The sequence below is a fragment of the Gavia stellata genome, unplaced genomic scaffold (genome assembly GCF_030936135.1).
Source record: "Gavia stellata isolate bGavSte3 unplaced genomic scaffold, bGavSte3.hap2 HAP2_SCAFFOLD_60, whole genome shotgun sequence".
In the NCBI taxonomy this organism is placed as follows: Eukaryota; Metazoa; Chordata; class Aves; order Gaviiformes; family Gaviidae; genus Gavia; species Gavia stellata.
Window position 1 is genome coordinate 441,796 of NW_026776979.1, and position 27,244 is coordinate 469,039.

The following is a 27,244-nucleotide window of genomic DNA, read 5'->3' on the forward strand; positions in this document are numbered from 1 at the left end:
GTCGTTGATCAGGTAGGGTCTCCTCCTCGTCCTCTGCCTGCACTGGTATGTCCTGCTCGCAGGAGCAGGCAGTGCCCCTGTGCCGTAAGAAGAGCCGGCGGGGAAGACGGCCGGCCTGGCTGAACAAGGAGCTTATGCTGAGGCTCGGGGAAAAAAAGAGAACTTACCACCTCTGGAAAAAGGGGAAGGCAAGTGAAGAAGAATACAAGGACCTCGTTAGGTCATGCAGGGAGGGAATTAGGAAGGCGAAAGCCCAGCTAGAGCTCAACCTGGCCACGGTCGTGAGGGACAACAAAAAAAGCTTCTATAAATACATTAACAACAAAAAGGGGGCCAAGGAGGATCTCCATCCTCTACTGGATGCGGCTGGGAACATTGTCACGAAGGATGAGGAAAAGGCTGAGGTACTTAATGCCTTCTTCGCCTCAGTCTTTAACAGCCACACCAGGTATCCTCAGGGTATCCGTCTCCCTGAGCTGGATGACAGGGATGGAGAGCAAAATAGGCTCCCCATGATCCAGGAGGAAGCAGTTAACGACCTGCTATGCCACCTGGAGACTCATAAGTCTATGGGGCCTGATGGCATCCACCCAAGGGTGCTGAGGGAGCTGGCGGAGGAGCTTGCCAAGCCGCTCTCCATCATTTATCAACAGTCCTGGTCAACGGGGGAGGTCCCGGATGACTGGAGGCTTGCCAACGTGACGCCCATCTACAAGAAGGGTCGGAAGGAGGATCCGGGGAACTACAGGCCTGTCAGCCTGACCTCGGTGCCGGGGAAGGTTATGGAGAGGCTCATCTTGAGGGCGCTCACGGGACACGTGCAGAATACCCAAGGGATCAGGCCAAGCCAGCACGGGTTCATGAAAGGCAGGTCCTGCTTGACCAACCTGATCTCCTTCTATGACCAGGTGACCCGCCTAGTGGATGAGGGGAAGGCTGTTGATGTTGTCTACCTGGACTTCAGCAAAGCTTTTGACACTGTTCCCCACAGTATTCTCCTAGAGAAGCTGGCGGCCCGTGGTTTAGACAGGTACACTCTTCGCTGGGTAAAAAACTGGCTGGATGGCCGAGCCCAGAGAGTTGTAGTGAATGGGGTGAAATCCAGCTGGCGGCCGGTCACAAGCGGGGTCCCCCAGGGCTCAGTTTTGGGACCGGTCTTTAATGTCTTCATTGATGATCTGGATGAGGGGATAGAGTGCACCCTCAGCAAGTTTGCAGACGACACCAAGTTGGGAGGGAGTGTTGATCTGCTTGAGGGTAGGAAGGCTCTGCAGAGGGATCTGGACAGGCTGGATCGATGGGCTGAGACCAACCGGATGAAGTTCAATAAGGCCAAGTGCCGGGTTCTACACTTTGGCCACAACAACCCCAGGCAACGCTACAGGCTTGGGGACGAGTGGCTGGAAAGCTCCCCCGCAGAAAAGGACCTGGGGGTGTTGATCGACACCCGGCTGAATATGAGCCAGCAGTGTGCCCAGGTGGCCAAGAAGGCCAACGGCATCCTGGCTTGTATCAGAAATGGTGTGGCCAGCAGGAGCAGGGAGGTAATCATGCCTCTGTACTCGGCGCTGGTGAGGCCGCACCTCGAATACTGTGTTCAGTTTTGGGCCCCTCACTACAAGAAAGACATGGAGGTGCTGGAGCATGTCCAGAGAAGGGCGACGAAGCTGGTGAGGGGTCTGGAACACAAGTCTTATGAGGAGCGGCTGAGGGAGCTGGGGTTGTTTAGCCTGGAGAAGAGGAGGCTGAGGGGAGACCTTATCGCTCTCTACAACTACCTGAAAGGGGGTTGCAGAGAGGTGGGTGTTGGTCTCTTCTCCCAAGGGACTAGTGACAGGACTAGAGGAAATGGCCTCAAGTTGCGCCAGGGGAGGTTCAGGCTAGATATTAGGAAAAAGTTCTTTACCGAGAGAGTAGTGAAACATTGGAATAGGCTGCCCAGGGAGGTGGTAGAGTCACCCTCCCTGGAGGTATTCAAGGAGCGTGTGGATGTGGCATTGTGGGATGTAGCTTGATGGACATGGTGCTGTGTGGTGTTGGGTGGGTTGGTTTTTGGTGTGTTGTGCCTTGTTGTTGTTGTGTGGTGGTTGGCTTGCGTGGGTGGTTTGTGTGGTTTTTTTTTTGTTTTGTTTTTTTTTTTTTTTTCAGGTTGGACTTGATGATCTTACAGGTCTTTTCCAACCGTAGTGATTCTGTGATTCTGTGATTCTGTGAATTATTGTTAATACATTGATTTGTGTAAGGTGTGGGGCTTTGTACTTCGCAGCAAAACTGTTTAACCTGTTTTTTGGAAATAGGTGCTTGTGGCTGCTTAAGACTTCCAGGTCTGAGAGCATGTGCGGGAGGATGTATTTGGAAGGTGTTTCATGTGTAAAGAATTTGGGCACAGCCAATGTTGAAATTTGCCACTGGTGTCTCTGTTTTGGGATTGCCAGTTGCAGAGAGGTCTTCATACGAGAGCATCTTTTATGTACTTGCCCTCTAAATGAATTTTCTTAGCATCAGAACTGCCTTCACTTTTAATTAACTTTTCTTCCATGCTTATGAATGTTCTTATAATGCTTGGTTGAGTTAAGATACTGAGGAAAGTTGGATAAAGCCAAAGTGAAGTAGTCCCAGTGTTTCTGCCTGTCTGTCCATGGCTTAATTCTCTTTGTGAAGCCCAAATGGACATTGTTTTCAGAAAGGTTTGCCAAGTGTAACAGCAGTGGGATGTTTTTTCCAGCATGTATAGTCATGGAAAACCAGCACAAAACTTAGATTACAGTTAAGAGAAGAACAAGCAGCCTGTTGTCTGAGGAAGGCTGTGAACTGAAAATTACTTAATGCTATCATGCAGAACAACTTAAGTGCTATTATAAACTGCCATAATTTCTTTCTGTTGTCTTACTATGATCTTTAGAATTCTTATTTTTCTCTTGCTTAAATGGATTTTTTTTACTGTACTCACCGAGAGGGAAAATAAACCTGAAAACAGTGTATTTTTGCAAATCTCAAATGCTTGTTCTTAAATCTATAAAAACCTTGAACATTTGATCTAATTTTTAAGTAGTGAGAGCTTGCATTCATGTATGTGCTGTGTTGACTGGTGTGGCTATTCGTAAGTGCTAAGAGTTGTTAAAGTAAACCCAGTTTAATGCCTGCAGTGACCTTTTTCCTTTATTTACTCACAGACATTAAATAGAAAACAATTTGAACACGTATTTAACTATTTAGGAAGTTTAAGCTCATTTGTAAGGTTTTCTGCATTCACTTGCCATTGTTATAAAAGCAAAAACCTTCTAGCTGCATCGTAAGTTAGAAAGCGCTTTTCTCTTTCTCCTTAATTCAAATCAGGTGTCTTCCACTAAACTTTCGGAAAGACGATTTGAAGGGAATTCACAAGGATCGAATGAAAATTGGAGCACGTCTGGCTGACGTTGATCCAATGCAAACAGATTGTTCAGTAAGTATTTTTAGTTCATTGTGTCAGTGAGATGTTTCCAGTGTTTATGAAAGCTTTCAATAACGTGCTGTCTACAGCTACCTTGGTTTACAGTTTTCTCTCAAGCAGTTTGAAAATTGCCCAGAGCATTTCCTTTGTGCTGACATACAATTTCTGATGGAACCTTATCAAGGTTGCAGCTTTCTTTAACATATAAAATGTGTTCTTTTGAATTTCTCTTTAGGTACGGTTTGATGCTGTGGGTGGTCTTTCTGACCACATTTCAGCTTTAAAAGAGATGGTCGTTTTTCCTTTGCTTTACCCAGAAGTCTTTGAGAGATTCAAAATTCAACCTCCAAGGTAACAGACATTGTTTCATAGAATCATAGAATGGTTTGGGTTGGAAGGGACCTTAAAGATCATCCAGTTCCAACCCTCTTCCATGGGCAGGGACACCTTCCACTAGAGCAGGTTGCTCAAAGCCCCATACAACCTGGCCTTGAACACTTCCAGGGTTGGGGCGTCCACAGCTTCTCTGGGCAACCTGTTCCAGTGCCTCACCAGCCACATGGTGAAGAATTTCTTCCTTATAGCTGATCTCAATCCACCCTCTTTCAGTTTTAAAGCCATTACCCCTTGTCCTGTCACTACATGCCCTTGCAAAAAGTCCCTCTCCAGCTTTCCTGTAGGCCCCTTTCGGGTACTGGAAGGCTGCTCTAAGGTCTCCCCGGAGCCTTCACTTCTCCAGGCTGAACAATGCCAACTCTCTCAGCCTGTCTTCATAGGAGAGGTGCTCCAGCCCTCTGATCATCTTTGTGGCCCTCCTCTGGACTTGCGCCAACAGGTCCCTGTCCTTACGTGGGGGGCCCCAGAGCTGAACGCAGTACTCCAGGTGGGGTCTCATGAGAGTGAAGTAGAGGGGAAGAATCACCTCCCTCGACCTGCTGGTCCCCCATTTTCATGAGACTATTCAACTGAGGTATCAATATGTTTCCATGCTTCAAAATTTTCAGGAGTGTTGATGGGGTTTTTTAGCAGTAGTAAAAAGTAATTTCTTAAAAATGGATAGAATCCAGAATATATGTAGGTTCAAAGATGTACTGTGTGGTGAGAATATACTTTGAAAGTGTCTTGCCTTTAAAAGGCAGGGTTGGAGTGTTTTTGTTTTGAGTTCTACGTACAAGTCAACTTCATTAGTTTATAAGCAGGAAGAAGGAATTACCTACTGGTAGTCAACTGTAATTTGTTTCTTGGAAGTCCAGTTGTCTCTCCCACCGACTCTCTTTTTTTTCAAGTGCTCAAGTATCAATTTTACAATTGATAGGACTTGCAACTAGAACCTTGCAGCGTTTGTTGTACTTAGTTATGAAATGAAATTATTAGAGATTTACTTGTTAGCTTTACATATTCTTGGTCAGCAAAACTCAATCATGGTATATTGAAATACGACTTTTAATCCTTTGCTTTCAGTAACTTTAAAAGTATTACAAGGAACGACAACAAAATCTGTGTTTTGCTTCTTTATTCATTTAAATTCTTTTTGAAACAGCAGTGTATTGGCTTTTCTAGCTGATGGCTATATTTATCTGATGGCTATATTTATCTGATGGCTATATTTATATATCCCAGCTTTAGACTTCCTCCTCGTTTATCATCAGCAATGGGAGACCAAGTCCACTAACTTAAAGCTTTTTACGGGAGAATTAAATGCTTTACTATCAAATCTTGCCTTTTGTGAAAACAAGAATGAATGTGCCGTGTATCATTGAAGAATGAACTGGTGATTCATAAGTTAGCCCAGTCTTAGATTCTGTGCTGAAGTTTGTTCTTGTTTGGCTCCACTGTGCTGTAACCACCCCTGTTAGTTTGTCAGCAGTTTTGGAAGTGTTGTTCTGGGACACTACGATCATTTCTCAAGGTTCTGTACATCTGCATGATCCTCTTTATTCATGTTGTTTACTGCCTTGTTGAGTTGTGTAGGAACACAAAACTTCCATCTGGTTTGACTTTTCTCACGCTTCAGCTGTTACCGCTCTCTTACACGTGAAGTGTAAGCTAGAGAGAAGAGTTGTGTGTTGTAGGGATGAGGGTTGTAATAGGTACTTTGCCATGATGTTTTTTTCTTATGTGAATCTTTGGTATTTTTAATTGCAGAGGCTGTCTCTTCTATGGCCCTCCAGGGACTGGGAAGACACTGGTTGCTCGTGCACTTGCTAATGAATGTAGCCAAGGTGACAGGAGAATAGCCTTTTTTATGAGAAAAGGTGCCGACTGCCTGAGTAAATGGGCGGGGGAATCTGAACGACAGCTTCGTTTATTGTTTGATCAGGTAAGGTGGAAACGTGCCACGTGTTCTGTCCGAGTTGTAACTGTAGTTTTCTGTGGTCAATATTTTTAAGAACTCACTCTTTTTTGGGTTTTGTCAGTTCCTTCCACTGAAACGGGATTGTCAGTGTTTCTTTTTTCAGTGGGTTTTTTAGGGGCTTGAAATCTTGAGATGTATTGGGAAAGATTAATAAAACAAATGAGAGAACCTCACAAAGCAACACCCCCCCCCCAAAAAAAAAAACCATCAAACAGCCACAAAAAAGGTTTCAAGAGGCAAGAGACGGTGGCTTTAGATCAGAGCGAAACAGATGCAGGCTGCAAGCATGGTCATTTAAATTCATAACAGAAGCTTGCTTCCAGAACCTGTAATTGAATTAAGTCCTGGCTCTGTTCTCGGTGGTTGCCAAATAGCTGTAAAAACTACTGGTATGATTTGTTTCCTGTCACCCAGTCTCAGTGGGTTGACATAGCTGCTGTCTTCTGTTACTCGTGCCACTTACTCCGTTAGCTCAATTAGTAGAGATCCCTGATGCTAGTTGGAAAAATCTAGCTCCAGTGACTTTCCAACCATGACGTTTCTCTCTTTAAAATTGTGCTGGTTTACTTATGTCAGTATTCCTGTGTTTTCATTCTAGGCCTACCAGATGCGACCTTCAATTATTTTCTTTGATGAGATAGATGGTCTTGCTCCTGTGCGGTCCTGTGAACAAGACGAAATCCATAGGTAGTACATTTTTTGTACCTACATAGAAGCTGCTAGATCTTTGTGAAAAGAAGACCACAACCTATTTAACTTCATGTGACACATTCATTTGTCCTGAAAACTAGTAATTCAATGCTACTAAACTTCAGATGGTTTTTAAACAATAATTGAAAACAATTCACTAAGCTTGAGAGCAGCACAAGACCTGTGTTACCTTGTCTGGTTTTTTATGTCTTAAAACGAGTCTTTCAGTAAGGAGCATCTCATCAATAAAAGCTTGGCCTTTTTGAGTGGTCATTGGAGAAGGTCATGTAAAACGTAACAAAATTTACTAAACCAGTGAATGAAAATTACATTTTTCTGTTAGCTCTATTGTATCAACACTTCTGGCACTTATGGATGGGTTAGACAGCAGAGGAGAGATTGTGGTAATTGGAGCCACCAACAGGCTGGATTCTATAGATCCTGCTTTACGAAGACCCGGACGGTTTGATCGAGAGTTCCTCTTCAGCCTGCCAAATAAAGAGGTCAGAACTTAAACTCAACCCTAATGCTAATGTGGCAAAGTCCCTCTTTGTAACAAAATCACATAACAGTGCAGTATCACGGAGCAGTTAAAGTCGAAATCAGTGTTGTACAACTTGGACAAAAGAGGGATGTCTGGAGAGAGCTGCGTTGTGCTGTGGAGGGCAGACCTGGTACTGAATATATATGACTAAGATGATTTCAACAAGTAGGTAGTTCTAGAATTAATTTTGGTTTCACTGTGACCAGCCAAGAAAAGGGGATGCTGCTAGTCACTGAAATGTTTAAGTAAGGATCAATGTCTGAATTAGCTACAAATTACTGCTATCTCATCCGGAAAATGACAGAAATGGTGTGCATGCAAGAATTCCTTTTTGCTAACAACAACTTTTACCAAGGCTGGTGCTGGAGCAACTTAAGATTTTTCATTCCCAAAGTGGTTCATGTTTGCTTACTTATTTAATCCAATTAGGCACTTTCACCCTGAAGCACTCTTGCTCTCAGTTCTTGGTTTATGAATGGATAGTGGACGTACCTGTGTTGGACTGTTCCCAGGCTGGGTATCCTGGGCGTTCCCTATAAGTATTTGGGGATCTGACATTCTTACTGGTACTCGTTAACAGCGACTTGGACAAAGATGTGAAGTACACTGCACAGGTGCAGGGCTTGGGAAGATTCTAGTTCAATGGCAATAGCTAAGCAATGAAAAAATAGGTATATAGCAACAAAAACATATTGGGGGGACAATAGTGTGCAAAACTGGAACCCTGTTTTTGTGTTTTTTCTCTGGCTACCACTGATATTGCTTTTTCTTTTAGTAGCACTTTTTGGAAAAAGGATAAAATGCTTATTGGAGTGAAGGCTAATAAAAGTGCACTGAGCAGTGTAGTTAACACACACATTTGCCTCCAGTTTCTATCTGCTTTCAGGAACAGGAGAGGAGGTGCCATGAAATGGATATAATACATGGTTCCCTACTGTGGAAGAATTCTAGAAATCTGCCATAATTAATCTGTGTACCAGGAAATACTTAAATGAAAGTCTTGCTAAGATCAGACACAAAGACAGGCAACATTTGACATTTTCTGGATCAATGACAGGAGTTTGAGTCATAATTATTGTTCTTTGTAGTAACTGTAGCAATTTGAAAGGTAGTGCTAGGACTGTCTTCCTTGAATGAACTGGCAGAAGACCAAATTTGATGAACTAATGAGCCTGTCAGCATGAGATTTTGCTGAATTGGAGAGAAAAAGTATTTTTATTAATGTGAGGTGGTTTTGTGTTTTGTTTTTTATTTTTAAGAGAAAACTTAGGACAAACCAAAATGCAACCATTTTGTTTCCAGGCTAGAAAAGATATTTTCAAGATTCACACACGAGACTGGACCCCTAAGCCACTGGACATGTTTCTTGAAGAGCTAGCTGAAAAATGTGTTGGTAAGTTTGAAAACAAAGTCAGTCCCTGCACGTGACTGAGTCCTAAGGAGTCTGAGCTTGTACCAGGCAGCACCCGAGCTCTTGTGCCTTGCTGCAGAGTGAGGCAGCTGACACGCCTTGGGAGCAAACAAAGTTAGATGCTTCTTTTCTTGTCATTTTCTTCTTGTCTCTCAGAACATTAAAGAGCTTTGGGGCATCTTCCTCAGGACTAAAGTTCTGATTAGGAGGCCACTTCATAAGCGCAGGGTATCAGGCTGTGAGCCACGTAACAAAACTTCTCTGCAGTTCGGTAACGCTTTGGATTATCTCTTAGCCTGTTAATTTTTAGCTGCATACAAAGTCTTTCAGTGTTGCACTTTGGAAACCTTGGCCTTGACTTCTGTGTTGCCTGAGACTGACACATTTCATTCTTGTTTTGTTTATTAGGATACTGTGGTGCTGATATTAAATGCTTATGTGCTGAAGCTGCCCTCTGTGCTCTGCGCCGCCGCTATCCTCAAATATACAAAAGCAGTGAGAAACTGCAGTTAGATATTGCTTCTATTAAAATAACAGCGAAGGATTTTGTCATGGCTATGCAGAAGACTGTTCCAGCTTCACGGAGGGCTGTGGCTTCACCTGGGCGAGCACTATCACCTATTTCAAAACCACTGCTTGAAAACACACTAGCAAGAATTTTACAAGCCTTGCAGAGAGTATTTCCCCACGCAGAGCTTGCTCTAAAGAAGGACCAACAGCAAGGTATAACAATAGTAGCCGCTTCTTTAAACTTCTGCCAAAGCAAAAACTTCCGATTTGTGCAATCAACATACAGAAACCTCTCAGCCATAATGACAGTAGGATTTTATAATATGCACATGCACGCCTTTATTTCAGGAATATCGTGCATAGTTTTTATTCTGGATTCTAAACTGAAGTGCTGGACGGGAGCTGTGAATGACTCGCAATACCTAGGAGAGAACTACGCATTCTCTCCTAGAGCACCCTGTTTCTCACAGTAGCTAATATCGTGTTTATCATTCATAGAGATGGATTTAAGGTTTAATGTGTGAGGCACCTCTTTCAAAATAAATGTTTAAATGGGGGGAGAGGGCATTTTTACATGAATGCTTCTAATTCCTGTGAAGAATGTCGGAACCACAATACAAGTATAAGTGGTTTAAGCTAAATAGTGTTACAGCTATCGTGATTTTTAACCATAGTCTCCTAATTTGAATGTTTGTGGATCACACTGTACGCCTGCACATGAGATCAGAATGTTTCAGTAACGTATACTCTGGGGCTTGGCTTGCATAGCGTATGTGAGCTCACACTCCTGACTGCATCAGCCCTGACCAAGTTGTCTGTTGGTTGGTGACAGCAAATAAATTGATAAACTCGCTGCACTCCTGATTAACGGAGATCCATGAATAGTTAGTTACTATCCTAATCCCTGGAGAATATCCTATCAGTATTACTCCCAGTAGAGCTGGTAGATTGTTTGCGTTGGTGAAAGAGGCAGAAACCCACCAACAATATAAAAGCAGAGAGGCTAAGGGATTGGTAATTGCATCCCGTCTCCGTTGTCGGCCTTTCATGATCTCTTCCTTCGGGGATCTTTGAGGAGCCTTATTTAGAAGATGTGTTGGTCTGTATATTCTGACTCACTAGTCCTAGACAAAGGGAAGGCTGTGGCCACCACGTTCACTTAATTTCCCCACATCCAGTGGGGGAACCTGCTCCAGAAGGAAGTGGCCTTGTTGGGTTTTTCAGGTGTCTAGGAACTACAAAAGTTCCTAATCATCTTTATTCTAAGGAAGAAACCTCCTGTTGTTTTCACCAACAGAGAGAGAATACCTTATGCAAATCATGCGATGCAGGACAGCTTTGTAGAGACTTGTGCAATCTCCTTAGATCTGTGGTAGGATAAACTCTTCAGAAAATAACATTCTGCATGTGCCCTCAAATGAAGAAATACAATATAAGGGGTCTCCAGCACTGATTTAGAAGCTGTATTAATGTGAGAGCAAGATATGGACTATTCAGGAAAGTTAACAAACCTCTCCTGTCTTTCAGACAGTTTAAATCATATTTTAAGAAATTATGTGATTGACAGTGATGAGGAATCACCACCAATCTTTGAAGATAAGCCAACTCCTGAAATGCCTGGTAGACAAGAGGAAAAATTCCTCAATTTTAGCAGGTACATATTTGTCCCTTTATGTTTGCATTATTAAGATGGCTGTGTCTGTAAACAGTTTTGGTGTGAGGGGTGGTAGCTGAAGAAGTAGAGGGGAGGGGTGTGGGGGGGTGATCAATATTTGCAAGAAGTAAGCGTGAAGATCCAGCTGGGTACTGAGGTTCTAATGGAGTACACTGCCATAACCCATCAAACTGAATGGCCCAGCCCTCTTTTCCTAAGTCAAAGTGGTCCACAGACTATTAGAATGTGTTGATTTAATCCATGGCATTCCTTGAAAGACTCAAGACCAAAGAAACATGCTGCCTGTCCTTTTAGCTAAAAAAACCCTACAGATTCATGTAGACATCTTTTGCCCTTCTAATTTCCAAGACTGTTAAACCAGCAGCGAATTATGTAGCAGAAACAGAACTGAGAAATGGTTTGTTAAAACACTGTGAGAAAAACTTAAACAATGTCTGCATTTTGTACCTTTAACCGACTAAGTTTATGTTAACTTTTTAACATTTTAATGTGGAAGTCATATAAGCTGACAGTTGAAAAAACAGATTATTGTCGTCACTGGTGGGTCAGTTATTTTTCTCACTTTCTATTGCTGCGCTGTCCAGAAAATCTTCTGACCTGCTGAGCTTGGTTAGGTCTCTAGATCTTTGACTTCAGCCAGCAAAGGTACAATAGTATTGTGGTGGAAAAAAACGAATGCTCTTCACAAATGTGTTTCATGCTAGTAAAGCAGGATTACTAGGAAATTAATAGACAATTCAAAGATGAAACATTAGAATGACTGACTAAAATAAATATACATCTTAATACATATTGAGTGTACTGCTGTAATTTAACCAGTCCATTTGTGTACTTCTTCAGATACAGCTAATGTGTTTCAGTGCCCACGTTAATTTTTTTCTAGAAATGTTGTTCTACTCCTTCCTTCCCACTATCTCCAGTAACTATGGCCAAATTTCAGCTAAACTAGACAGATGTAGAGATCTCACAGCTACTTAAACTCAAGACCTACTGAAAATCAGTGTCTACGGGCAGTGAGGAGATCCAGACTGGCGTGTGCTGAGAGATAGAGTTGTTATTCTCCCCCATATCGGGTTACTGATGAGTTGTCACATGTGTATTTAGCTGGACAGTCCCCCTGTATGATTTAAGAGCCGTTACTTAACCCAGCCAAAGGAACAGCAGACATGCTGGGGATTGGCAGGATTTCTTAAGGGAGGTATGGTACAAGTTTTTTAAAAAGAAAGTGGGCTTTGACAGTGTTCCTGATCACAGACCAGCTTATTATTTGCTGGAACATGGAGAGTATTTACCGAAAGGGAAAAAAAAAAAAGAAAGAAAGGTGTATAGGAAAAAACCTTATCATCTGTGTGCCTATTCATCACCTCATTTTTAAACTTGTTTTCTTCTTCATGTTCTAGAAATGCTTATTACCAGCCAACATCTTGCAGGCCACGGTTCTTACTAGTTGGAGAGCCAGGATACGGGCAAGCTACTCATTTGGCACCTGCAGTAATACATGCCCTGGAAAAGTTTCCAGTCTATACACTAGACCTATCTGTTTTGTTTGTTAGCATCACACCATCGGAAGAAACATGTGCACAGGTACCTTTTTTTCTCTTTAATCTCATAGGATTCATGAACTGTATATAAACTAGTAAAGTAAGCAAAATTCATTGTTAATGGAGGTGGCCTGGTTTGAATGTGCTGTTAGGTTTACTTCTGTCTGAAAAGCCACTTTTCTGCTAGATCAAATGATACCACATGAGGATGTTACATGTGGCCGTATCTTTCATTCCAAAGGAATGGAAAGTGAGGATGTTGCTAGCAGCTTGGGAAGCTGGGAGGTGCTGCTAATAAACCCCTCTTTATAGCAAGAAGTCCTCCCCATCTCGGTGGGATCCAGAAAGTTGTTTTCATGGCTGCTTAAGAATCTGTGCTCCCAGTAGATGGCTCTGCAGCAGCCTGACTGCCTGTCATGCACTTTTTGTAACCTTCATTTTCATTATATTTGTAAGGCAATCAAGCTTTTGGGGAAAAGAAGTGTTTCTTTTTTATATATACATATACAGCTTGTACTGCTGCAGTATATGCAGTAAAAGCGTTAAAATTCATGGAACGCTTACGTTTGTTTTTCTTATACTATAAATTAAATATAAGCAGATTTAGTGCTGTTTTCCTTTTTACTTTTAGGCAGGAAATCTGTTTCGTTGTTTGACATCACTGTATTAAAATATTTTCACCTTTAGTAGCAGCATTTGAGAGCTCTACAAGTAAGGATGGACATGTTACATGACTGGAGACTCATTTGTCACATAAGAGGAACAATTCCTTTTGTGTTATGTGATGGTTGCACCTGCGGTCATATAACTAGCATGTCTAGTCACTGCCCGGCTATACCACGTGCACTTCCCATCTTGTGACAGGAACTCCCTGAATATTGATAATCTGAAAGGGTGCACGGAGAAATTTGTCATGTGAAAGGACTGTTGCCGCTTCCCTCATGTGGTAGATGCATGTCCTCTTCTGTGATCGAGGTACCATCTGTAGGCAATGGCTTGTGGTCTTCCAAAGCACGTAATCTGGTCTGATTGATAATGAAAGGCTGTGAGTGATTTAGCTATTCAGGCAGCTATTCAGACTGGTCACCTCTTATAAAATGTACGTGAAGTTATAAATTGTAACCAGGCTTCTTTCACAGTGTCAGCCCTCATCTTTTCACATAGGTCTTTGCTTGTTCAAACTGTGCTTCAGAGTGACTTGGATATGTGCGCACTCTGAATTGAAAATGGTGCAGTCAGAGTCGTGTAGTGATTTACCCAGGCTAATACATCTTGCTCAAGGGTTAGTCTTGTTTTTTCAGGCACACCACCACAGCAGCTGAGTTGTAAGGCTCTTTAGGCATTACCTTACACCTAAGTAGTTTTGAAATCAGGCAGAGATTCAGGTCAGTTTCTGTCTGTGTAGCAATGTCCATATTTGAGTAAAGTGAAAATTTTGCCTTATTGTTAAGGAGTTGTTTTTTGTTGGATTGTTTTGATGTTTTGGCTGCATGTGCTCCTATTTCATAAGACAGTTTGACTGACACGTAGTTATTTATTAGCCTGTTCTACATGGTTTAGTTTTCTTATCCAAGCTTTCATTTTACCAGTTGATGCGAGAAGCACAAAGAACAGCACCAAGTATCATTTATATTCCACATATCCATTTGTGGTGGGAGGCTGCTGGAGCTACATTGAGAGCTACTTTTACAACACTACTGCAGAACATTCCAGCATTTGCTCCAGTTTTGCTGCTTGCAACATCTGATGTGTGTCATGCAGATCTTCCAGAAGAGGTATTTCTGTTGATACTCTTCTTACTTTTTTTAGTCAGTTTTTTGTTAATTTATAAATCCTTTAAACATTGGAGTACTGTGCACTCTTAAGCAAATTCATACTGTTATTACTCAGGCACCCTAACCAGGTCTCTTAAAATTTGCTTAGACAAAACAATGCTTGAAAGCATTTGCCTAAAGTGTTTTCTGAGTAAAGAGATTGACTTTGACCCAACTTTTTCCCCCTTCTCACACACTCATGCTTATTAGACAGACATAAACATTTACTTCAGACAATAATTCCAGTGACTTCAAGATTGTTAGGTATGTACTTAGTCAAGAATATACGGTGCTTGAAATGTACATGGGAAAAAGATACTTTTACTGAAAAGTGAAAGATAGTTTTACAGAGAAAGTACGATGGTCACACTCTTAATGATGGAATGTAATTTCAAATTTAAATTCTTTATTAAAAATTTCAATTTCTTTCTTCATATCGGTGAAAGCTTTACAAATCAGAAAGCTAAGTTCCAACTTCTGTTTAAGTAACTTGGAAATCTATTTTTAGTTGTATTTCTTAACAAAATTCAGTAAGAGTATGTGCTTAGCTTTCTAGGTATCCGAGAGTGTGCATTAAAGGAAGGTGTTCAAAATGTGAATATGCTGCTCTGGTTATTTTGTCTCATTTACTGGGGGGAGAGAGGGGGTTGCCTAGATGTGTTTATCATCAAATGCTTTGAAAGGGCTCAACTTTCTACAGAAATTCTTCTACGGTTAATAAATTCTTTCTAAAATAAGTATTGAAATTCCTTCCATACTTTCTGGTAGTAGAGATTGAAAAATGGAGTAAAACTTGGAAGTGTGCAGCTTTAGACACCTCATTTAAATTAATTTAAAAAAAAACCACAGCACCTTACCAAAAAAGCCCACACTTGTCTCCTGAATCCTGCCTGTTCCTTCTATAGCTGCCATAAAGATTCAAACTAAAGGACAGCAAGGCAGGTAAATACAAAATAAGCAGTCTAGGAGGTGCTGAATGTCAGCACTTTATCAGTGTATCATAGGGTCCCTTCATTGAGCTTTAACTCTAGAGGTGTTCCTTAGAGAAGATACTTTAATTTGCCATGCTAACCTATGAAAATCCAGCCTTTTAAGGCCAAGAAGATACCTTTTCACCGTTTGTCTTATCAAGGTGATTATTCAGTTTAATTTGGAAAGGCACTCATCTTTTTGGAACAGAACATGAATTTGTGTGACCTTACATCTGAAATATCTTTTCTCCTCATGCTTTAGATAAAAGAATTGTTTATTAATGATGATGAAGTGTTCAAAATCCAGTTGCCTAATGAGGAAGAAAGAAGAACATTTTTTGAGGACTTAATTGTAAAGCAAACTGCTAAACCTCCTGCATCAAAAACTAAGACAGGTGAGGATATTCTACATAGAAAACTTTGCTAACTGTAAGTTAACAGCTCTACAGCATTTGCTTTGGTGGTAATTTTCTATCAATAATTTTTCATAGGCTTGTATTTGAGTACCGTAAATTGACTAAAAGTTTCTGATTCTTTTAAGCTTGGCAGACATTGGAAGTACTGCCTGTAGCACCACCGCCTAAGCCTCCACAGCTGACAGAGGAAGAAATAAGACAGCTGGAGGAGGAGGAGGAGGATATATTGCGTGAACTGAGGATTTTCTTAAGGGATGTGACTCGTAGACTTGCCGGTGACAGACGTTTCAGAGCATTTACAAAGCCTGTCGACCCAGAGGAGGTAAATTAGTGTTGATCTGTAATACCATTTTATCTGGGTGTATTCGTAATTTCTGCGTGTTTATATTTCTCAGAGTTTGTGTGCTCTTTATAGGAAGGTTTGTCTGTTTTTAGGACCGTACTATTCTGATTTTTCAAGAAGCAGGAAGTTTGCTTTTACTTTTGCTGACTCCTTGAGGCCCTCAAATGTCTGTTATTTGAGTTTCACTGAAAGCCCCGGGTTCCTTCTGCAATGCCTTCAGAACTTTAGAATATTTCAGTTGGAAGGGACCTATAACGATCATCTAGACCGACTGCCAGTTAGACCAACTGCCAGTTAGACCGACTGCCAACACAGTTCACTCATGAAAAGGCTTTGACATGTAGGCATGTTACAGCACTGAAAAGCAGAGAGATCTCTTTCTTTATAATTATAAACAGTATCTATAGGACTGTTTTAATAAAGCCTAAAGCTCTTTAATTGACTGTCAGTAGTTTCTGTGAGAACAGGAGTAAGAACAGCAGTTTTTAAAATAAATTCCAAGATTCTATTCTCTGTTTCGTCTGGGGCTCCTCCGTATAAGATCAACCATAAGGGCTGTGTGGTTTCTTCTTCCTCCCATACGCTTCTGTCTTTTTTTTTTCTCATGTAATGTATTGAATAAGTCTAAGCCAGGGGCATATACTTCGAAGTCAGCTGTCATTTTAATAGAGCTTTGCATTTCAGCAAAGTCCTGTTCCCCTAAACATCCACTGACTTGTCTTTCCCTTTACTTCTAGTTTCTGAGATGTAAATAACCTAAACAAACCTAGATGTCCTCATCTCTACTAGTCATTAGGCTCCTTTTATGGTCTGAGTAAAGAAATCGGCACCTCTCGGTCCAGTTATCTCATGCAAAAGTAGATGCCTAGGACAGATACTTCAAAGGTGCATTCCTGCACCTTTTTCTTCCCGCCAACAACAAAGAGAATCTCGGGTGACTCTACTGAGAAAGCTTTCTTTGCTGTGATTTTCTGAAGCAAAGTGAAATGAATCCCACTCTGGGTGTCTGCTCCCTTCTCTGCCCCACACGTGCTTCTGACCTCCCTGCTTCTTGTTTTTCCCTCTTCTGGTCTGTCTCTTCAAAGCCAGTTGAAATAGCCCTTCTATTTTCAAGCAACTAACTGGTTCATTTCCATATCTTTGGATGTGTCATAAATATTTGGGGTTTTGAAGAAGTCCTTTATTTTACGTTATTAAAATAATTAATGTTGGTAGATACTGTGTTAAATCTCTGAACACGCATATTTCATTTGTAGGTACCTGATTATGACACAGTTATTAAACAGCCCATGGACCTTTCGGCAGTTCTCTCGAAGATTGACTTGCACCAGTACCTAACTGCAGGAGATTTCCTAAAAGACATCGATCTAATCTGCAGCAATGCTTTACAGTACAACCCAGATAAAGACCCTGGAGGTAAGAATGTGTTTTTATCCCTAATTTGGAAAAATTAAAAATGTATAAATTGATAAACATCATCTCTGGACAGTAGACATGGGATTAGATCATTTTAAACATCCACAGAGAGCATTTCTTGCCAGGTTGTAAATGTTGTAGCATTAAACTACTTGGACAAGAAATTGTGATAGAAGTGTTGATCAGTAACTAGTGCTTTTGCTTTAATGATTAACTTTTATGTTGTTATGCTGAAAATATTCACTGAGATAACCCTTCAGAACCTATCTATGAAAAGAGCAAAATCTTTCGATAAGTAATCAAAAGAAAGGATTTCATCGGCTGGTAGAAAAGACTCAGTTCTGACTGTAAAATTTCAGATCGTCTCATTAGGCACAGAGCTTGTGCTTTGAGAGATACTGCATATGCCATCGTGAGAGAGGAAATGGATGAAGATTTTGAACAACGCTGTGAAGAAATTCAAGAATCTCGCAAGAAAAGAGGTACGGTTTTTGACGCTAATGATTTTAAGACTTGTCTCGGTATTTGTAACCAACAATGCAAGACACAATTCTTTGCTATCTGTTCTTTGTTGCAAGGTTGTAGCTCTTCAAAGTATGCTCCGCCTTACTACCGTGTAATGCCAAAGCAGAACTATGTTCCTGGCTGTGAGAAAACAGACCCAAAGTGTAACGAAAAGATGAAGATGCCAGCAGCGCCTGTAGATTCCAGTACACCGTGCTCTGAAGGCAAGTTGCATTTTATTCAGACTTTCTTGGAGAAGGTGCTAAAGTCACTGATACCTTCTCTGGTTTTGTGACACAACAGGTTTCTGTGATGCCTGGTTCTTCGTGCCAGAGGCGTTCAGTGTTTTTAATTTGCTTCAAAACGTGAGATAAATCCAGAGGTCATTCATTCGATAGAGTTATGAAGTTCAAGTACAGTGGATGGTTTACATTGTAAGACACTGGACTTGATGACCCAACTGACATTTAACGGCTCCTAAATTGCTCTCTCTTGAAGTCAAAAATGTTGTACATGGCAGTTTCTGAATACTCAACTAGCTTTTAGTTATGAGAAACAGTATTTTTCCCTTCCCTGCCCTCAAATGCTAAAATCTATGCCACCTCTTAGTGTGATTTCCAGCTGAAGGGGGAAAGGGCAGAAAAATAGGGGAGCAATAATAATAGATATGTAAAGGAACGACAATTATTTCCTCACTTTTCCTGTGAAAAGGACATGAAAGAACAAAGGGACTTGGGTCTCTTTCGGCTAAAACACATGACATGGTGTGAACTTTCCTGGTCTCCATAACAGGACTAGGAATTTTGCCATTGACTTCACCCATGCGCTTTGTGCAGTACTCCGTCGATACAAAGAACGGTGGGTTTTTCTGGAAGGCAAAAATGCTAAGTTTGTTTTAAACAAGGTTAACAGAAAGCGCGTGAGGTGTAAGTCTTCACAGGCAAATTTTTCTCCAGCAAATATTCCCTTAAAATTGTCTCTTTAACTCTGCCCAACATGTGTTTAGCTTCTGAAGTTTACAGCTTTATAACCGATTTGAAGAAGGGCTCGTCTCCAAATGCTTTTCTGTTCATCTATATTAGTTCACGTAGTAAGACAGTAAGCAACTTCACCTAATAACTTTGCTTTCTGGTAATACTTCCTATCTAAAGTAAGAATTTTCTGCTCATAAAATCTTGAAGCTGATGGTTTTGTGAGTGAAATTCTGTAGCTGGCTTTTTAAAATCTAATAGCAAATTGACCTCATTAACTTGCAACTCTTTCTCTAGACATATGTAGGGAGACAATGTTACCTGAGCTCCTTTGATAATTTTCCTTGTAAGTCAAGTAAGATGAGGATGCTGGATTTTGAAGGAAGAACTGTTTTGGTAAGGTTTTGGCTTACTTTTTCTGATATCTCTTTGTAGAGATGTCAAAAAGGAAACGCAGGAAGAACAAAGCGTCTTCAAGTATCGCAGCAAAGAGGAGGAAATTTTAGTTCAATAAAGAGAATAAAGTTCCAGAAAACCAAAATGAAGTAGAGAGTGCGGAAGAGTCTCCAGAAGAACATGTTTCTAACATGGATTGCACGGAAGTTGAGTCCACGCAGGATTCTTCTATGGAAGAAAATGGAAGCGTACTTCAAGAACGACAGAAAAATGGGCATGAAAATAAATCTGGGTCAGAAAACGAAAGAGAGAGGGTTCTCCTTGTGGCTAAATCTGCTTCTGAAAAGAAGAGTGTCATGCTTTCTGAACATTCAGACCTAAGAGAGGACAGTGAAATGCCAGATTGCCAAATAGCAGAAAGTTCTGAAGACGGAGATTCAAATGGTAAGGGAAAGGTCAAACAGGTCCTTTAGCTCCTTTTTCTTCCTGAGGAGGATTACACTATTTATTAGGTTTTAGCCTTCTTTAATTCCATTCTGCTATTTCTGTTGCATCTCTCTAAAATCAGCACACAGTGTTTCTTGCATAATGGTGCTGCCCCTCTAGTTCTAGTAGCCAAACTCATGTTTTTCTGCAGCTGCTGTTCTTTTGATTCTGAAGTTTGTTTTTCCAAATGGTACCTAATCGAAAAACAGTCATTGACTTTCTTTTATTGTATGAGTAGTGTTCCACTAAGGAGCAGCGTAAGTTAAAAAGCTGTACTTCAAGCAATGTGGACCCAGAGTCACATGTGGAAAAGAAGACTTCTGTCCTAATGTTTGCAATGCAGGATGTGTTTCCTAACCTAAATTACTTTGGAGTTTTACCGTGCAGTGCTGTAATGGCAATGTGACTCTATTTTTTTTCCTGTTTTTGCCCTCCCTTTTTCTCTAGTGCTTTTCTGTGTGCCTGAATTTCTAATTTTTATGGAGCACTGGCTTTTGCCAGGAAGAAAGTAAAAGTCAAGCATTTCTCAGTGAAAAAATGGTAATGGGTCTGTCTCTGTCATTGCAGAGAGAGACTGTATTCCAGGCACAGGACACTTCACTGATACTGTATTCCCGATAAACAGGCCGGTGGCCGCCGGCGTCTCCTCGCCCTTGGGCCAGGCGAGGTGCCGGCGCGCAGCGGTTGCGCAGGTTGGGAGTTCTCGGGTGGCAGGGACGCCCTCACAGCCCGCTCCTTCGCCGCCAAACTTCGGCTCCGCGCTAGACTGTCCCGCCACGCACCCAGACGGCTTTTAAAGACAGCGTCGTCTCTAGCCCCGTGAAGGGTTTTTCTCCGACGCCAGCCCCGAGTTTCTCTCAGGCGCCCTGAGCTGTCGCTGAGGGAGGACATGGCCGCAGGGTCCAGAGCCCCAAACCAGGGGCGAGTGAGCACAAAGTGACGGCTCTGAGGGAAAAACCCCACGCCACACCACCCCCCCCCCCTTTTTTTTTTTGTTTAGTTACAGAACTTGGAGAACGGGGACCTTTTCCTTTAGTACATAACCTAGCTATTGAGGCAATATTTAGTTTTGACTCCCGCTGCCTACTTGTCAAAAGCGTTGCGTTTCTACATACTATTTCTTTGATTGCTGCTTGCCATTTTGGTTCAGACACTAGAATACGACTGTTTCCCTGAGGAAGAAAAATAAAGGTGTGCCTTGTGGGAACCGTTAACAGTTGGTCATGGAAGCTCAAGATACACAGAGCTACAATTTTTTTAAAAAACTGTATAGGTACAGTATCCTGTCGAGACTACTGCCAGGAAAGAGTTTGGTCAAAGTTTGAAAAGCAAAAGATTTGATCGCAGGAATGTTTCTGGTTCCTCGTTTCCACACTGTCACTCCTGTTCAGTTTTTCAAACAGTCATCTTGGGGAACGTGGTCAGCAAACCACCCCCACAGTCCCATCGAAAATGGCTGTCAGCAGTCAAGGTGGAGGTCAAGTTGAGGAAAAATTACGTTAATTCCTTTATTACCTTTCCAATGTAATACATTACATTAAAATGTAAATTTTCAATATAATTTTTCATCCTCCTGTGCTTGCCTTGGCCACATAACCAATACACCTAGAGTGGGGTGTAGCTAGCTACACCTAGCTCATGTACAGTTCTTATTTTAAAGTCTTAAGGCTCATGCTGTTTTTCAAGTGTAAGATTGTTAATGATCAAAATTATTCTGTGCTTAAAATAGAGCAGACAAAACCCCCCAAAAAGGTGATTCATTTTTTATTAACACCCATCCAAACAATACAGATAAAAGAAAAAATTCTGCATAGTACACAGATGTTGGCACAAACACACTAGAAAGAAACAAACAAAGGAAACTAAAACATGCGTAAGAAACTAAGCACGGAGGGATTGCACAGTTAGGCATTCAGTGTCACCAGACGTTGTGTGTGTGAGGTGACATAACAGCAATGTATCATGCCACATACTTTATCACAGCTGGTATAAACTTTTATTCTCATAAACTTACACTTTGCCTATCCTCAATTTTTTAAAAAATAGCCGTCAAATTAACAGAGACATTTTCTCTGCTGGTTTGAAGAGGCATACATCTTCAAAACGGGGTACTGCTTTGCTTTTACTTAAACATACTTATCACTAACAATATATTCACTTTTATGTAATAAACAGATGTAATTCTCCCCAGGTAACTAGAACACTATTTACAGTTAAATTCAACTACAAGCCACCTGACCTGTAACTAACAATTTATATTAAAATGCAATTCTCTGGTATCAAGAAGATTGTCATTATTACAAGCAAGACTCAACTTTACCTTAGAAAGTTACAGTAGTACATCTTGCTTTGTTTCAAGTTAGGTTTTTTTGACAGGCAAACATATGCCATAGCAAAAGTTCTTATGTTTGTGGAAAGAGCGTTTCTCCCACATACTTTCTTTAGGTTGTTAATTCTATGAAAGCCACTTGAGGTGCCATCAGGTAATTAAAAAAAATTACCTCTGAACTGCATTAAGAGGTTTCTAAAGGATTTACTTTTCATATACCAAAATGAGATTTGGTTTAAGACCTTTATGTAATATGCAATTGACTATACAGCACCACAAGCTACTTCAGAAAAATGTATTCCCACAAGCTGGAAAACGATGGTAAAAGTGTATCAAGTTTTCAATTGTTTTCTTTTAAAGAGAGGTACTGAAATTATCTGGGAGATGTTCGTATCTGCAGCATTCCAAAGGCAATCACAGCAGTATGTCACATAAAAATATGTATATAGGAGACAAATATGAAATAAAAGCAGTTGAAGGACTTTATTTCAGCTTTCTTAAATTTTAAGGTATATTTGTTTAATGTATGTATAAATATATATGTAGAAGTAATCTTTATTGAATTATGCACAGGTAACAGCATGCAATGAAAAGAAAACATTAGAGTAGAAGTCGAGTACGCTGAAATCAAGTATCACTGAGCATAACTGAAGGCTGTAATTTCTTTCTTCATTTCCTAATAAGAAAAAAAGACAAACTAGCAGTCAGCATAAATATAAGTTTAAGAACCCTGTTTATTTCTTCATAAAAAGAATGAAGAATCTGTACATACATACAATTGTCAGTAATATTTAGCAAATACATGTGCTACCACCACCACAACGTCTTTCTATACCCACTAGCTTCAAACGCATCCTTATGCATCCAAAACAGAGAGTAGGCTAGAGAGACTGTATGGCTCTGTATCAAGAGACTATGGATCTGTATCAACAGTGGTTTCAACAATTAGAAAGAGGAGACAGTTCCTGAAAAGCCACAACTAAAAGCTGGAAATGTTGTTTTCTGCACTCTGAATAATGACTTGTCGAAGTCTCTCTCTTCATACAGTAGAGCTTGCTCCTGACTGACCTACACAGTCACTCTGAATAGGAGATTTTTTTTTTGTTAAAGCTAAAGGTAGAAGTAGAAAACAAAGAAATCAAGTCCCTTTTAATTTAAGCATTAAAAGTTAAGTCACAAAAGCTCACAAGCCCTGAGATAACAAATAAATCCCTTCTCATGCTAAAACACATCGTTATCCTAGATGAGAGAAGGGCGCATTTTTCAGGAATGGCCTCCCCGAAGCCAAATAATCCTCACTGTTGCACAATGGGAACAGAGCATCTGTTCTAACTCTTCATCAGACCTGCAAGAAGAGATCGAGATGACCAGGGCTGAAAAGAAGAGGCTTCCCCTTTTTCAAGGCAGACTGAGAGGCATAAAAAATTTTATCTATTCTCAGGCACAAGCGTCTCAAAGACAAATGGATTCAAGGATATTGAATCTGAAGACTGAATATCCAACCTATCTAAATCGACTCAATACTGGGAATGCCTGACTGGGACCACAGGTGCTTCTGGAAGATGACAACTCAGGAACCTTCTCTTACAGGAAGAGATCACAGAATCTCACTCATTAGCATGAAACTGGCATAGGCAGAAATCTCCCCTATGTCAAATTAAAGATCATAGAATCGTTTAGGTTGGAAAAGACCTTTAAGACCATCAAGTCCAACCGTTGACCTAACACTGCTAAGTCCACCACTAAACCATGTCCCTAAGCGCCTTGTCCACATGTACTTTAAATACTTGCAGGGATGGTGCCTCAGCCACCTCCCTGGGCAGCCTGTTCCAGTGTCTGACAACCTTTTCAGTGAAGAAGTTTTTCCTAATATCCAATCTAAACTTCCCCTGGTGCAACTCGAGGTCATTTCCTCTTGTCCTGTCACTTGTCACTTGGGAGAAGAGACCAGCACCCACCTCCCTGCAACTACCTGAAAAGAGGTTGTAGAGAGCAATAAGGTCTCCCCTGAGCCTCCTCCAGGCTAAAAAACCCCAGCTCTCTCAGCTGCTCCTCATAAGGCTCGAGATGCTCGAGCCATGCTAGTTAAAAAGGGATTCTGGTGAGACTAGAGAAAAACCTCAACGTCAGGTAATGGTAATGGTAATGGGTCTGCCTCTGTCATTGCAGAGAGAGACTGTATTCCAGGCACAGGACACTTCACTGATACTGTATTCCCGATAAACAGAAATCCTGACTTAAGAAATTTTTGTCATGCCAGATTCGTGGGCACACCATATGACTCGTGAGAGATGTTCTCGGGTAGAAGAACAACAAGTGATAGGAGTTGAGAAATCAAAGGAAATTCTCACACAGCCAGTGATTGTGGATGACTGTGAGCTCAAAGTAAGTCTAACTTTACTTATGTTCATACTGAAGTAGGACGTTTTCTTGCTACATGTACAGTTGTAAATTAAGTCATTTGTTAACCAATGCCAATTAAAACAATTTATGGGAAGGATACATGTGGAGGAATGGCTTAGTAACAAGGGACATGATCTGATTCCCATGAGCAACCCAGTCTTTGATGAGGGGGAAGGCTCAGAGGAAACCGTTCACTGTCCTTGAAAGCCTGTTGTGATAAGAGACAGTGGAATGGTAAACAAGAAGAAAGAGCTACATCCGCGAAGAGGAGAAGTGCTCTTGTGCGTGCAACTGTACCAATCTCACTCGCCGCCTTGACGCGTGAACAGAGGCTGTAAGCCAATCATACAATTGTTGCGGACGCGTGTTCTTGGCATCTGTCTATATATACTCTGTAAGCTTGAATAAAGGGGAGAACGACTATACTCATATTGAGATTCCATCGTTACTCCGGGTCCGTCTCCCACTCCGACAGCTGAGGATTCCTGGTACACAGATGGAAGTAGCTTTGTTCGACAAGGTGTCCGCAGAGCAGGGTATGCAATAACCACCGTGAATCAGGTAATAGAATCTGCAGCCCTTGCCCCAAATACTTTGGCACAAAAAGCAGAAATAAGCGCTTTAACCCGAGTGTTGGAGCTAGCCAAAGACAAAAAGATTAATATCTGGACGGACTCCAAATATGCTTTTGGGGTAGTCCATGCCCATGGAGCCATGTGGAAAGAAAGGGGACTCCTATCCACCCAAGGGAAACATATAAAATATGCTGAAGAAATTCTTAGGCTCCTGGAAGCAGTACAGCAACCTGAAAAAGTGGCTATCATACATTGCAAGACTCATCAGAAAGGAGATACCGCTCAAGAATTGGGCAATGCTATGGCAGACCGAGAAGCCAAAAGAGCAGCTGAGAAAGGTGAATTAGAGGTGCACTCATTGGTTCCAGACAGTAAAATACAAATTGATTGTGAACCCAGGTATTCCAAAGAAGATCAGAAATTAGTTGAAGACATAGGGGGAGAAGTAGAGAAAGGTAAGTGGGCAAAGACTACGCAGGGCAAAATAATAATCCCATTTGTGTTATTGTGGGCCACAGTTATAGCAGAACACAGGAAATCCCACTGGGGAGCTGAGGCATTGTGTAAACATTTGAGTCAGCGTATAGTTGCCCAAAACCTCTACACCACTGTTAAACAAGTGACACAGCAGTGTGAAATATGTTTGAAAAATAATCCTAAGGTAAGCCCTAAAGTCCAACTTGGACAGATAGGGAAAGGAAAACTATCCAGGGCAGTGGTGGCAAATTGATTTCTCAGAACTTCCAAGAAAAGGGGGGTCTCGATATCTGCTGGTTCTAACAGACACCTTTTTAGGCTGGCCAGAAGCATTCCCTTGCTGAACTAATAAGGTTAGAGAAGTAACTAAAGCACTATTACAAGAAATAATACCGAGATTTGGAATTCCTGCAACAATCTCCTCGGATAGAGGACCACATTTCATTGCAAAAATTGTTCAGCAAGTTAGTAAACTCTTGGGAATAGATTGGCAGTTACATACCCCATATAGGCCACAAGCAAGTGGTCAAGTGGAGAAGATGAACCACTTAATTAAGTTACAGATTGTAAAATTGGGCAGGAGGAGGCTGGATTGCCACAATCTCTGGCACTCCTGAGAATTAGAACTAAGCCCAGAACTAAAGAGGAGTTGAGCCCTTTTGAAATACTGTACAGGAGGCCCTATATTGTACAGGCAGGAATATCAACTCAGACTGGAGATGAGATGTTATCTGATTATATTGTAAACCTGCAAAAACAACCTCAGGAGACAGAGAAACTTGTCTTAGGAACCAGAGCCCGAGGTCTTGGTGGGCCGGTGCATAATATTAAGCCTGGTGATTATGTGTATGTGAAGTCCTTTACAGATTCACCTCTGAAACCGAAATGGGAAGGCCCCTTCCAGGTGCTGCTGACATCCCATACAGCGATCAAGATTAAAGAGCAGACCTCGTGGGTGCATCACACCAGAGTGAAGAAAGGCCCTAAGCCACGATGGGAATCAACACCTATGGGACCATTGAAGCTTCGCATTCAAAAGCGATGATATGGATTCTTATGACTCTGCTGAACTGTAACCACTGTTGGGAGTGGCCTTGGACAGACGTTTATTTTGGGTATACGGGAAGCTCAGGAAAGGATTTAAACGGATTGAATTTGGGAACTGTGGTAATATATAATAATAACATGACACTGTGACCAACTGAATGGGAAAGGATAGATTCGGTCTACACCTGGATGTTTGAGAAAGGAAAGGAGGTCCAGGTAGGTTGTAGACTCCTTAATGTAAGTAACCCGCCTCCTCTCCAGACCCAAATTACTGCCAAGAACGGTGCTGTCTGGGACTCTGCCAATAGAACAGGCAGCACGATATGTGAAAGCAAGGAGGTTTGTTGGTATCCCTTCAATATAACTCAAACGGTGACCATAGTATGTCTGGGGGCAACTCAAGAGGGGGCCCAAGCTCTAACTTTTAGATTTTGGTTGCAGACACCAGAGGAAACCACCACTCCCCCTGCCTACACCACCCCGACTCAGGCTACTAAATCAAGTCCCACAGAGCCTGAGCAAATGGGACCATAAGTGTATCCGACAGGACCATACGTAATTCAACATGTCGGTCAGCAACAGGTAATGTCTAATCCAATATGGTCTCTTAAACGAGTGGAATTATTAACACAGAACGATATTTCCACCGTTCAGCCAGGTTGTTCGTCATTTATAAGATCCTTACATACGGGGTGGACGTCATGGTTACATAAAAGGACCCTCCATCCCGAATGAGGAAAAGGAGATATGCAATTGGTGCAGTAGGAACAGGACTGGGAGTTTTAAATAGTATAGATACTGCGATAATAAGGAACAAACTCGCAATGGTGACCAGTGATCTGAACAAAATACAGAACCCTTTAAGATCTTCCCTCCTAACTTTAGGAACCGGCCAATGGCTTACAGCAAATGTGTTACCACAGTGGGATAAGCTTA

The 27,244-nt window shown here is 41.4% G+C and overlaps 1 pseudogene; it reads left to right on the plus strand.

Annotated features, from left to right (window-relative positions):
• The window catches only part of LOC132321548 (ATPase family AAA domain-containing protein 2-like), a 38,435-nt pseudogene extending 18,161 nt beyond the window's left edge, over nucleotides 1–20,274 (plus strand).
• The last annotated feature ends 6,970 nt before the right edge of the window (nucleotides 20,275–27,244 follow it).